This window comes from Natator depressus, chromosome 6, assembly GCF_965152275.1.
Source record: "Natator depressus isolate rNatDep1 chromosome 6, rNatDep2.hap1, whole genome shotgun sequence".
NCBI lineage: Eukaryota > Metazoa > Chordata > Testudines > Cheloniidae > Natator > Natator depressus.
In genome coordinates this window covers 66779119-66792009 of record NC_134239.1, presented here as the reverse complement: position 1 = coordinate 66792009, position 12891 = coordinate 66779119, and positions in this window count along the sequence as shown.

Here is a 12891-nt window from a genome sequence, read left to right as displayed (position 1 = left end):
TAAGAGTGGCACAGTCAACTGAAGCAAAGAAGCTAACACTCATACCATAAAGACTGCACCAGAGGCAACCTAGTACTTATTTGTAAGGGAGCCCCCTGCCTCTGGTGCCTTCTGGCTTGAGTAACAGTAAGCACCATGGAGTACAGCAAGTGCGAGTATGCTATACTGTCAGTAAACCCAAGCAGGGAAGACCTGAAAATAGATACAAAAGCATCATTGCATTTCTGTGATTTTTTAAAAAGAGCTTTGTATTTTTTTTTTTTAAAAAGGGGCCTCTTCCAAGAGTGACAGTGCATCAGGCCACTGGCCAGTCAATAGCTGACATCTCTTTGGAAGAGGCATCGTGAGGAACTGCCAATGGAATAATCTGATTGGCTGAACAGTTGCAGGTGCCTTCTTATTATTTATTATAAATCCTTTACCCTTTTTAAATTTTGTATATGTTGTTTGTATCCTCCATAGTGGTAGAATGGTCTATCAGGAGGGGAGCTAACTACAGACAACATCTGCTAAGCTATTAGTAACATGATTATGAGCAAATACTCTTTGCTTTACTCACATGCACAGGTCCACTGGCTTCATCTGGCCTGTTAGTGTAAGAAAGATGAGCAAAGATTTGTCCCATCATTCACGGTGTCTTGTTTCATTGATAATGTTGACCCTATGCCAGGCTGCTTTTGCTAGTGGCTGTTTGTGATGAGGTCAAACTGCAATTTCCCAGCTGTCCATCATAAAGCAAGTTCATTATGGAAAAACTGATACCTTTACAAGTTATTTTTCAGCATTATTTTTCAGATAAAGGACAATGTTAAACTGTATTTATTTGGACTACAGTTTTCTGTGTGCTATTCTAATCATGTAGGAACCTATGACCCTACTTTACATATATTATATGCATAGATTATGCCAAAACTATTTGTGCTTTCTACAAGAATGAACAACTCATGAAGTGTACCTAGTTCATATTGTCTGACTGTATCACAGCCAGACGGCAGCACTAAACCTAAACCGTAGAATAATCTCAAACCAAGACAGGCGCTAGTCACCTGCATCACATCCACGGAAAAACTGACAACCCTATCTAGGATATAGCACTTAACTGGGGGTCTTGAGGAACGGCACCTCCCAAAGAGAGCTTGTCTGTGCACAGCAGGGGTGTGTGTGCATCTGAGTAAGCGGGTGCACGTGCAGGCTTGCCTGGTCCCCATCACCTCCCTACTTTCTTTGGGGCAAAGTGTGACTGTGACCCTGGGGCCTCTTGATGCCAACTGACAACAGCACAGAGGCGATGCATATGGTTTTACAGGCGGTCCCTCGTCAGGTGTATGCATAATAATTCACCAGAGGATGGTATATAAGGGCTGTACCAAGAGCCAGTAATTTACGAGTCGGCATTGTCACTGGGAAATGTATGTAAGGATAATATTTAAGAAGTTGTGTGTCTATGCTGGGAATTGTGCTCTTGAAATTTAAAAGCAAATCACCAGCTGGTGACAGGCCTTGGACAGCTTCTGTTCAGGCACAGGGTAGGAGATGCTTCTGTCTGGTTAGGGAGTGTGTCATGCATTGTATGCATCACAACAGTGGCCTGGTTGCGTTACTGAGCCTGCTATTAATCAAAAGAGTGAGAAACACAGAAGAGGAAACCTGCAGGAAAAACAAAAATAGCAAGGGGGGAGGTAATCCTGGTTACAAGTAAAGACAATGGTTTTCGGGAGGGTATAACTATGACTGCAGAGGTACCCCCTGGATCTCTTTACTGAGGAGATGAACTGTCAGTGTGTTCTGCCTTATGAAAGGAGGGTCATAGTCAACCTTGCTGACAAATGCTGCAAGACTTTGAGTGAACTAAACCTCATTAGACAGGACAGTACTTGTTATTTAAGTCTAGGTTCTAGCATGCATGTTATGCTTTTTTTTTTTTACATGTAACCCTTTGTTTCCAATATTTCTACTTGCTGTCATTTCAACCTGTATGCTTTGCTAAATAAACATTTGCTTCTTTTCGCTAATAACACATCTAAGTGCTGTGCGTTAAGTGGCACTGTGATCTAGGGTGGGTATTGTTCCTTTGGGAGCAGTGAATCTGGGAATTCTATGAGTGCCCAGTGGACCAGGAGCTGGTCCTCCAGGGCGACACGTCGAGGGTTTGAGCATCCCTATCATTAACCTGCAGAAGGACAGTGGAGCCTGCATAGTCTGAGAGGGGAGTGCTTGTGTTGCCCGTGGCTGGGGGAGTCAGCAAGCTGACCCCGGCAGGCACAGACAAGGCTTCTCCATGCTAAGGGCATGTGGTACCGAGGTGTCTCACAGCCGTGGGTCCCCCCTGGGGATGCACAAAAGGAGAAACCCCTGTACTCCCCAAGGTCACGGACAATGACTGTGATTGGCCCTTTATATGGGGTATGTAATAAGAAGGGATGTTCCCTGTGTCCTGACCCAACATATGGTCATGCTAGGCCCAGTCTGGCCTCTGATGGTTATGCTGCTGAAATAGTTTATTTAAATTCCTTAGTCACGTCATGGTGGCTAAAGAGCTGGTTGTGGGCTGAGCTAGCTAGTCCCAGGGCTGCCTCTGCTAACTGGAAGACACACAGTTCCCTACCGAGAGGCAGAGAGTTAAGAGCTGGGTACATATTGGCTCATCACTTCCCCTTCACTCATTGTGCGAGAGGCGAGTGCTAGACAGTGGAGCTGAGCCCATGCTGGATGTCACTTGTTGTCCCTTAGTCACTGCCTCAGGCATTAGGTTTGCTCCATAGCGAGGAAGCCACACATTGTGCCTCAGTGAGACAGGAGGTGGGCTTGAGAAGACGTGGTGGTGCATAGAAGTCTGGAGTGTAAATATGCTGGGTTCTTGTCCTTTCCTTTCTGGTTCCCAGTTGGATGCTGTCCCTGACTCCCATGTGCTTCAAGCTGCCCCGGATTGGTGGTTCATTCTGGGCATATTGCTCAATTTCCAGTGCTGGACACCCGCAATCAACACGTGACAATAACTGAAATGTAGAACACCTGTATTCTGTTACATGAGGCACCCGAATTGACAGATGATAATGGTTCACTATAAACCTGTTTGACAAATGTTTTTTGACTGTATACATTAAACAAACCATCTACAAAATTCCATCACAGGCAGCCATAAAGCCCCACGAGCAGGTTCTGAACCCTGGCACTTCAGATCCTGGCATTTCAGAGTTCTGGTACTGGGAAGGTGGTGTAGTCCTTAGTGGGTAGGATAACTAAGTAACTGAAAGGCAGCATGACAGAGCAGCTAAGACGTGGGTTCTGTTTCCAACTCACCTGAAGTAAACTGGTATGACATCGCTTGACTGAGGGGAGGCTACGACATTAGGGCTGTGGTATGAAGCCTTGGTAAGCAAGAAGGGCAGTGAAGTGCAAGTACAGTCAGTAGGGCTGAGGTTTGACCTCATCATTTGCTACCTCCTACTCCCGTATACTTTCCCCAAGGCTACAGCGTATTTGGTTGGGGTGGAACATTGCTTGCCTCTGCCGTGGAACAGGCAGCCTCATGCCACCAAAGTGCAGAAGATCCTGCACAATTTGGTGCAGTTGAGGGGTCTGCTTTGGGTAAGGTGACCAGCTGGCCAGTTCTTTCCCAGGACAAACACGGTCTTTCAAGGGGCTGTGTGGGAAATTTGGCACCTTAGTATTTGGACATCTAAGTGAACTGGTTTATGCTCAGCAGCTCCCCCTACCCCACCAGCCGGGGGGCACTGCTGCAGGCTCTGGGAATAAACTCCACTGGCTCCTGCCTCCAAGGAGAGCAGCTGCAGCAGCACCTCCAGGTGGAGACCGGTCACAGTGGCATCAAGTGAAACCAGTACTTCTGCTGGTATCAACACCAGGACTCTCCAGGGGCAAGAGCATTGTCAACATTCGTGCAAGCAGGAACCTGACGAGAGCTAGCTCAAGCCCAGGAATAGTGTGCGGGCTGGGTGAGTGCAGGGAATGGGTTCCCCACAGGGGCCAGGGGAGGAAGCACTGGGATCTGCACTGGAGAGAGATTGAGGAAAAGAGACCGCAAGGCACTAGCCCATACTGCACCCCAGGTAGCATGCAGCCTCCGCAAGGCCCTTCAACATGTCCAGGGGAAGGAGGCTCAGCAACAACTTTCCCCTCCCCTCCTGCCCCCCAGTAACTCAGTAGTGCTGCTCCTCCCTGCAGGCTCTGATGCCCCCAAGCAATAGGTATTGCTCCCTCCCCCGAGTGATAGGTATTACGTGCCCATCCTCCCCCCGCCAAGTGCTAGCTATCACCCCGCCTCTCCAGGTGATAGCTGCCCTGTTTATTCTTTGAGACTCTGGTCACTTTAAGCCTCACCCAGCTGTTTCATGCTTTCAACTGCTTCCATTTCCTGCTTCTGCACCCCTTGTCCCAGCCGGTCAGTCCCCCTCGATGTACCTCCTAACTCACTTCACCAGCATAGCCCCACTCGCCTCCCTTCCCCACAAGCCAGCCTGCCTGCTCCATCCTCTGCCCTCCCAATCATCCTGCCCTAGTTTATGGACATATATAGTTATATAGACCAAAATAAAGAATACGTACAATTTTAATTCTAAACAGGATGGGTTGTGTGGGAGGTGGATAACTAATTACATAAGGAAACGTACGTAAAATGGAGCTGCAGCTCTCAATTGTATTAAAACATGCATCTGGCTTGCTCTTCTGACCACTGAACAGCTGTAGCATAGCACAGGAGATGCTACCCTAGAGAGGGGCCGGAGCTACAAAATGTGTTTGTTACTTTTTGGAGCTCAGTTTTCGGTTCAGTCCACCTGTAATTAAAACCTTACCTTATGGGCCACTTACAGTTTATTATGTGGGCCTAGAGACTGGTCACAGCGTGCCAGAAGTGAGCTCCTACTAGATGTTGTGATGTCACACAGGGTACACTTGTCAAAGCATTGCTAAGGCTCAAAGGTGGGATAAAAACCTGCACTAACACAACACCGGGAGGAGGAAGCTTTAAATGATGTTGGAAATGGAGACCAGGTGTCTTGGGGATGAAAGGATCTTAGTTTGGGAGGGAACAAGCGAACGGCTGAGATACTTAGCTGTACGGGGAGGAGAAAGCAGTCAAAAGCAAACGGGGGGGGCTGATTTTTCAGAAGTGCTGAGCATCCACATCTCCTACTGACATCATGGGGAGCTGCAGCTGCTCATTTTAACCTCTCAGAGTGAAGCCCTGGGCCTTTTGAGATAAGCCCCTCACTAAAAAGGCTGCCAACTTCCAAAGGAAAAAATACTAGCCGGGAGCAAGAAAAATGCTGTTTGAATAATTTTCTACTTTCACAGTGCACAGTAGAACTTTCCTCTGTACAGTTAAAAACACCAGCTTTTGCAGTCTGGGTTATTTCTGCGGTAGGCTTAAGGTACAATTACAAGCTGTGTTGGTGAATGAGCTGGCTGGCTACCCTATGACTCAGTCCTGCAGTTCTTTCCCAGACAAATCTCTTTAGCAACTTCCATGGGCGTTTTAGCTGAGTAAACATGATGGGTACTCTATACTCAGATTACTGCATACCGCACCTGGCAGACCCTATCTGTAGAGCACAGTAAATGCCTCAATAACTTTTCTGTAAATAATAATAACCAACAAAATTTAGCTTTGCCTGGTTTCTCATCCCTTTTCTTTCCATGAATAATCAAAGACAGACATTTATTTCCAGGAAAGTTTATGGAAACAGTCACATTTAAGCAAATATTGGCAAATGTTTCTGGAAAGTGAATATTGAACACACATGCACCAGTTCATGCTGGAAATCTGATTCTAAATGGTAAGCTCAGGGGGCAGAAACAATACAATGCAACCTTTGCACCCAATCAAAACTAACCAATACATTTTGAATTTCAAATGTCAAATGCTAGTAACAACCTGCTTGTGGCGGCATTATAGACCAAGAATTACTTGAAGATTAATAACTTTGCAGATGATTTCAAATAGTGACTAGACCTGCAAAAACTGCAATCTTCTCACAGACAAACTGTGGCCAGAAAAAGAGATGCAATGAATCAAAGAAATTCTTTGCTTTGAATTATAGGCTGACGGAAAGGAATGCACAGTCTCTAACCATGGGTGCTACTTCTGCCTGGAGTCACCAACCATGCCACCGTTTTTGGCAAACTGGTGTCTACACCCAGGAGGTAGAGAATAGCCAGGTGTCATTCATGGGCACTTAAAATGTACAGTTTGGCCATGGGAGAGGAAAAAAAATGCGTCCTGCTCTGGGGAAATTCACTCCGATCCTGGGGCCAGAACAAGGTCTGTGCAGCTCTGAATTTCCACTCAAGGCCTCAAAATAGCACTTACCATAAGTGGTGCATAGGCCTCAGGCTGGTCCTCTGCACAGGGGTGAATGTCGCTCTACATGAAGTTTCGGAGTGGGGCACAGAGCCAGCCAGGGCCCAGCTTTCTTGTCAATATTGTTTTCTGCTAGGGCTTTAAATTCCCTCATAATCAATGGTTTGTGGTGATCATACCTGTAACATTCATTACTACGTTTATTTGTAGCTATAGCAACACTAACTGGATGACTGTACCATCACCACTACAATAGAACCAAGTCTATAGCCATTAGTTATTTGCATCCACTAAAGAGGCAGGCGGAGTGGGTGGTACCTATCAGGTGCAGGGATCAGGTCCTGCAGGAAGCAGCAGGAAGTGGATGGAGTTACAGGGGCCATGACGAGAGCCACTGCAGAGAAGGGAAGTGCTTTCTGGGCCCCCCTCCTTATGTGAGTGCTGAAAGGATTTGTGGCTGCTGTTTGTTACCTGGGGTGGGTAGATGGGTTGATGCCTCCATTATAGGGTGTTGCAGGGGGTCACGGGCCTCTTCCTCCGACTCAGTCCAAGTGGGGATCCTGAAGCTTCTTCCCCTAACCCTAGTGGGGAGCCCAGTCACTGCATTCACCCCTTCTAACTCCTCCACTGCCAATGCTGGCCAGAGCCACTTCTGCCAGCCTGGTGTTGCCATTGCAGATGCTGCTGGCTGGGTGGGCCCTACTGTTTCCTCAGAACATGTACTCAGATAATTTCAGATACATTATGGGCCAAAGCCTCAGCTGGTGTAAATCACCAGACACAGATTTATAATGAAAGTGGCTTTGCCCACTTAACTACAGCGAATACCTACATCCACACGTGTAACTATCTCTGTACAATAGTATACCATATACAATACCAGGCTGATGGTTTCAGAGCTGCCTGGGAGCTTTGGACATGCTCTCTTTAATTTCAATGGGACTTGTGCATTTAAATCCCTAAGGTGGCTTTGAATCTATCAATCCTAATATCTGCGTATGAATATAAAGAGAGAAGGCATGATGGTGTGGTGTTGTATAAAGCTTTTAGCAGCATGAGTTGGGGAATGATGCATTACTCATGAGTGGTGAAGGCCCAAGTCTGTTATGCAAGTCATTCTTTATGTGAAAAACTAATCTAGGAATGAATTCAAGAGGTGTACAATTTTTTTCCTGGGACTACTTTCCAAACACCTCCCACCTGTAAAGCCAGGTGCCTTACTCTCTGTGAGACCAACTGTACTGGGTTCTGAGGGAGCCATAAAAATAACCTAAAATGGCTTTTCTGCTCCTAAAATTGTCACAGTTTTAAAGACTCACATCTTGTGCCTTTTCAGGGCTGGAATCAAGTGCTGGGTCCCATGGCGATGGTGGGCACCTCCCTCTTTCCAATGGTATAAAAAAATCACCTTTTTGGTCATAACAGACTTTAAAAATTATATTATTTGTATGTATGGCAAAGTTGTCACTGATCCAGTGTTGAATCTTGCCCATCCTGGACCTGGGGTAATTTTGGGGCAGAAAGGGGGAAACATTTCTCTGGCTGGTTAACTTTTTAAAATGGCAGCCATTTGAAACTGTTGGAATGTTGGAATCTGTCCTGGGGGAGCTACTGTGTGGGCAGAGGGTAGACGAAGTGGTCAAAGATGCGTGATAAATGTATTTATCAACTGGATATCACCATAGCATATGTGGCAGTTGCATGAGCATGCATACACATCATAGTGCCTTGCCAGCTCATACGAATGACTGGGCAATCCATTGTGAGGTGTTCATTTTTGCTAATTAGTGCAATTTTGCAATTCCCATGAAAGCCCAGGGATGTCTTTCCATTGCCTTTAATGGGATTTTATTAGGCATTAAGTGAACAAGTAGTTAAAAGAAAAGCAAGGCTACTGCATTACTCAGCAGTACAACTTGGACAACTTTAGTTTTAATTATTTCTGAGAATACTTCATAATCAACTTGCACAAAGTCAATATTTTGTAAAAAGACTGTGGTCTTAGTGAGCTGCAACTCTGATCTAGAATCTGCTATTAAACCTTTGCTGAGAGAGGGAGGGGCGAGAGTGTCATTTTCTGTGTGAACTATAAAGCATACTGAAGTGTGGGTTAGTGAGGTCCTTCTGTACATTCATTATGATGTTTTTCTCAAGTGTTAATAAAAGAAAAGGCAACAAAGCTGGTAAGGGTCTTTGAGGACCTGACATATGAAAAGAGACTAAATATATATAGCCTGAGGGGAAAAAGGAGATTGAAAGGAGACATCACAGTCTGCAAATATCTACAAGGAGTCAGTGATATCAGTGGGGAGGGAAGAGGGGGAAGATTGGTGTAGGGAGGGATAAGTAGGAGCAAGGGCATGAAGATGCATAAAGAAAACCTTTAGGACCAAAAATCTATTGTGCCTTACCTCCTAGGGACTTCAGAGGGGTAGCACGGTGCTTAAATCTGCTCAGAGATGGCTCTTTAGACTTTACAGAAGAAGGAATTATTCTTCTGTTGCAGTGAGAATGCTTGGGGTATTGAAAACAGTGTCTGGGGGTATCTGCAGAGGCTCCATCCCAGAAGATTTTCAAAGGCAAGCTGGATAAAGCAACACTGGTGAATATTCAGTAGGGAAAATCCTGCTCATTGCAGAGGGCGGAACATGCTGAGGTGCCAGGTCTTTTATTATCTATGGTTCCATGATTATTGGTAGTAAAGGGCACTTTAATAACAAAGCTATTAACAGCTTTATTTATGCCATAGCTGCTTTCCAAGAAGGAGAAATCCGTTGTGTCAAAGATGAATGCAAACACAAGGCTCAAAGCTCGATCTTTTCTTTTGGATTTTCCTTTCTTTTTACACAGAGACCACGGTGTTCTACTTAGTGAAGGATTCCACAGAAACAAAGCAATACCAAGAGCAGGAACACCTTAATATAGTAATGCAGCCACTTTCTGGGAACTGTTTTCTTGGCCATTGCGGGGAGGGGAGGATGTGTCACATGACATTGGCCTGCAGAGATGCCATGAGTGATGCACTGTGCCATCTCTGGCAAAGAGCCAAGAGGAGGTTGCTAAACTGGTTTCCTTTACCCCAGGACACATCACGCCTATGACACAACATAGCCCCCAAAGCCCTGGGAACAAGAATTCAAGAGTTCATGCCCAAACCTGTCTCCTGGGGATGCAAAATGCTCTGCCACCAGATTCACTGGATCTGTTTAATAATACAGGTGTAGAGAAAGAAAAGTGCATGCAACCAATTCTTCATTCTGCTTGATGGTTACAGATTTACTATTGGTCACACTCGGGTCTCTACACTGACTCTTCCATAGTCAGATAATTTGGTGCACATATGATAAACCACGGTTTGCTATGCTACTTTATAGAAAGCTGTGTTAGCTCTTTGAGTTAAAGGGTTATATGAAACTGTGCCAATTTATGGATGGCACCTGGAAATTGGGAGCGTTAAGAGGGGCAGGATGGAGAGTTTAGCAGGAAGGTTCTAGATGTGGGTGGAGTAGTTAAGCATTCAGAGCCAGGTGGGAGGGTGAAGAACCTTCAGGAGGCCTGAGAAGGTGCTCCATGGTTCCGGGCAAGTAAAAGGGTGGGGTGCACTTTGCAGATGTTCTGAGCGTTAAGATCTTCCATTGTTTTTTAATTTTTTGACATGTGTGAGAGCTGAGGTGGGTGAGGTGCTTTTTGTTAGGCAGACATGAACAGTCTAGACCAGCAGAAAGCACCTGTTATCTCAAATCATAGACCAACTTTCCCAAAGCCTATTAGTGCCCTGGGGTGGGAGGTCAAATGTCTGAAACCTGACACACACTGTTCCTGGAAGCCTGAAGAGAGGATGTGTTCCCTTCCCTATTACAACATACAAGGATGCTGTCAGTGACTAGTTGTCCTGAAAGAAAAAACATGACAGCAAAGACCAGTGCCAGCATTGTGCACCCAGTTAGTTCTGCCAATATGCCACTCCTGGGCTGAATCTGCTCATTGAGCCAAACTGTGCAGTGGGTTTGAGATTTGGACAAACAGGGCCTAATATGAGCCAAGTCCTTCACATTTATTTTTAATCATAACGTTTGTCTAAGGCACAAAGCAGCTCCTTATTGGAACGTTTTCAATACAGGGCGAAGTCCTTCAGTCAGATTAATCAGGCAGATCTTGATGTGACCCTCCTAGCTAAACAATCAGGTTTTCCTAAAAGGTGGGCAGAGGCTAGGCAAGCAGGATGAGATTTACTGAGGGAGGGAGGCAGCTGTGAATGAAGAGAGGCTGCTAGGAGCTGAACTAGTGGGGACTGAGGCAACATTGACGATATGGTGATGCAACATTCTACTGTTGTGAGGCAACAAAAAGGCACTCAGGTACTTGGTGATGAGTGCCCTGGAATTGCCTGAAGATATGTAAAATAAGCAAACAAATTTGTCCTTCAGGATAAAGAGCAAGAAGTAGCAGCCCTCTTGAGTCTGATTTTCCTGATATTACGTGATTTGTTTCCAATCAATAGGCCACAAAAAGCCATATAACCGAGGGTTACATGACCTCCAAAATGAAAGCAGAGAGCACAAATGCTGTGATGGCTGCGCTGTGGTGTCACGGTCCCTGCAGTCTGAGCATGCAGAGTGCTACCCACTCATTCGTGGTAGAAGGCAAAGTTGTGCTCTCGCACCTTCCAGCTGGCTCTAAGCTTTCCCTAGAAGTCTCAAAAGGCTAAATCTTAAACACGCTTCCATGCCTGCTTAAGACCAAAAATACTCAGAGGCACTGAAACATTTCCACTGCGCTGGAGGGCCAGGCAGCAGAGTTCACACAAAGAGTCCCCCTCCTTCCCATTGCACTGTGGAGCAGACATCTGGGGCAATCCTGGACAACATGGTGGAGGACAGGAGGAGTGTGTGTGTGTATGGGGGGGGGGTCATGCACAAAAGCCTGGGAATCAGCACACAGATTGAACAGTGGGGTGCAATGTATCGGGGCGTGGCTGTGGATCCATGCTGAGGCTGCAGTAACCCCTGTGCTGATTGTAACACTGCTCCTAAAGTGGCACTGATTCATGGATCCTTTAGTGAGAGATTCACTGTCCCCAGCTCTCCCTTGGCCCAGCCTCACCACCCCTTTGCTGCCCTTACTGCAGTCGTTGCTCATGGGACCGCTGAGGAGCTGGGTTCCACAGCATGAGCCTCTAAATCTTGCTTTGTGCCAATGCAGCAGACCATGGTGCTGGCTCTGCAGCATATGGCGCCCCCTACATTCCAGAGAAGGAACTCGGATTGGGTTCAGCGGGAACTCACAAAGCCCAAACCCATGTTGGAAAGGAGCCGCAGAGGGGTCCATTAGCCACTGATAGCTAGCCTGGAGCTTGCTACATAGCTCTGGGTGCCCTAAATCACACAGTGGTGCAGGGCTGTCCTGTCCCCACTTCTGCATTTCAGCACATTTTTCTCAGGAAAAAAGCCTACAGGTTTTCATTTTTCAAGGTTTGGCCTAAAGTGACTTCAGAACAGCACAGAGTCATTTTAGACCCTTGGCTGCTTCAAGAGGGAATTATGTCTACATACAGAAGAGTTTGGGATTGTAGTTATATGGTCTCATTGCATAAGATAAGAAGGCAACCCACTCTGCCCTCAGCAACAACCTGAAAATAGAGCAGACGTAAGAGGCATTGTCTAGCCTGAGCTTTAAAGGGGTGACGTTAGCACATGATAGCTAACATCACACCTGAAAGCCCAGTCTAGACAAAGCTAGAGCCTCTTTCCTTGACAGTGCAGCTCAGGGTTCTTAGCTACTGTTTAAAAAACCCATCATGAAATCATTAGCTCTCCTGCTGGCCTAGCCCCTGTGGACGGGCAGAAGAGAGCTCAGCTTAGCATCCCAGCCAAAGGATGGATCCTCTAGTAATGCACTTACTAGAGGTGAGGGTGGGAGGTGAGACCACAATCTTCTAGCCCAAAGGCAAGAGGGCAGCCACACTGACACTTATGATGATAGCCATAAACTGATGTTAAAAGCACTCAAGTAATAGGATCAGAATGTAAAGGCAGCCCTTTGAAAGCTCATTTTCAAGTGCTTATCGGCAGGATTAGAGGATTGCAGGCTCTTAGCTGTGAGCTTTGCAGATGTTTGGGAGCGGGAGACTAAAGCTATAGCATGTGAAAAGTTGATCAATTTTGACTTTTTCATGCAGTAAGATTACTTTTCTCACAACAAAGTGGTTCTTCCAAACACTAAGTTCAAAGGACTATATGGGCCTGAGCCTAGCATATTGTTTACATAGCTCACGGTCATTTTGAGTCTCAGGTTATAAACAGTGCTTCGAAGCTACACAAACTCTCACAGCTTAAAATACAAAAATCACACCAACCTACCCTACCTGCCATGTACTATAGTTTAGCAACATGTGTGAATCCTGCTTAATAATTAAACCAAAACTAGGGCAAGCCAAGGAGTTTGAAGGCAGAACCAAGCCAAGGCATTACCACATTAGTCAAATCATGAACCGAGCCATTTATAGCTGACTATGCCATCTAGGAAGAGGAAGCTACGTAAAGTGACAGTAAGGCTATTGTGTCTCGGGA